The sequence below is a fragment of the Echinops telfairi genome, unplaced genomic scaffold, assembly GCF_000313985.2.
Source record: "Echinops telfairi isolate 266 unplaced genomic scaffold, ASM31398v2 ScPeMD7_2;HRSCAF=8, whole genome shotgun sequence".
NCBI lineage: Eukaryota > Metazoa > Chordata > Mammalia > Afrosoricida > Tenrecidae > Echinops > Echinops telfairi.
In genome coordinates this window covers 76,765,709-76,767,345 of record NW_022103898.1, presented here as the reverse complement: position 1 = coordinate 76,767,345, position 1,637 = coordinate 76,765,709, and positions in this window count along the sequence as shown.

Here is a 1,637-nt window from a genome sequence, read left to right as displayed (position 1 = left end):
TTTCATCGTTGCTACATCGCACCCTGTCTGGCTCGTCTCCTCCCCGAGACCCCTCTGCAAGGGGATCTCCAGTGGTCTACAAATGGGCTTTGGGTCTCCACTCTACCACAAAGGTGTGATTTATAAGAAGAATCTCTAGTGTGTTTATGAGGAGGCTTCAGAAACCTCATGACATTTTTCATTATCATTTAATTCTACTTTTTCCATGAGCTTTTTTAAAGTCCCCTTATGTATCTAGAAATAGTTTGATACTATAATCCTGGAATGTTATAATTTTGGGTTGACCAAAGATAATCCAAGTGAGCATTTGATACAGGATATATTGAAGTATAGTGTGATATAGATCCAATTAATCAGTCAGACATAAGCTAAAGAATACTTTGTAATCAAAATATAAAGTTTTGCATTTTATTTTTATGTTCATTATACATTGTAAGTTCCATAAAATGATTATTTTTTTGGGTTTTTGTGTGCTGCTGCTGTGTTCCCTGGGTCTAGAGTGCAGTAAATATTCCATTCTTTCATTCCTTCGACACTGAGCATTTATGAAGGCCCAGGTATTGTGATGGGGACTAATGACATAACAGTGAATAAAACAAAAAAGCCCTGTCCTTATAGAGATTAGTTTTTGGTAAGGGAGTTAGAAGCAAGAACTAGTATGCTGACAACTTTTACCCACTTGGCAGCCATGAGACATTTTGAAATTCAAATTAAGCAAAGAAATGCTCTCTGATCCCACTCAAGGAGAATAAATAACAGAATGGTGGGTGAACAGATGCATTGGATGTTGTAAGCTATAGGAGGTGGGGGGAAGGAATAACAATAATATTTAATATAATAAGGGTTCTTGAGGGGTAGGGAAGGGCGAGGATAAAGAGCTGATAGCAAAGAGTTCATGAAGAAATAAAGTGTTTTGAAAATGATGGTGGCAATAATTGTACAATCATGCTTGGTCTCAGTGGTTCTTGGCCTTCCTAATGCTGTGACCCTTTCATATAGTTCCTCATGTTGTGGTGACCCCCAACCATAAAATTATTTTTGTTGCTACTTCACAACTCATTTTGCTACTGTTATGATTGTCATGTAAATATCTGATATGCAGGATGTATTTTCATTGTTACAAATTGAACATAATTAAAGCATAGTGATTAATCACAAAACAATCTGTAATTATGTATTGCAAAATATTTATTTCTAATTACAAAGAGCACAACATAGATCATCTTCCACAACAAGTCCACTTCTGTATTTAAACTCGATAACCAACAAACTGGAAAACCCTGTTTCACAAAGATATGTTGCTGGAAATGGAAGAAGAAGGTGCAACACAGTCTCAGACAGAAGAGGATATGACTGCAAACACTTGATCCAGAATTTTGTAACTGGCATTGTAGAGAAATCCGTTCTCACTGCATCGCTGTTAATAAGTTCAGTGAACTCCTCTTGTGCTGTCTCAGGAACATCTTCCACTTTGACTGAATGGGCTTCTGGCAAGTGCAAATGGGGTGCCAGGTAGATTTGGAAAGTATGATGAAATTGTTCTTTCACAGAAATTATCATCGTAATCCTTTTTGTCTGGTTCAATGTCATGTTCCTCAAAGAAAGCAGATAAAGTAGGCAATCTTTAAATTTTATTT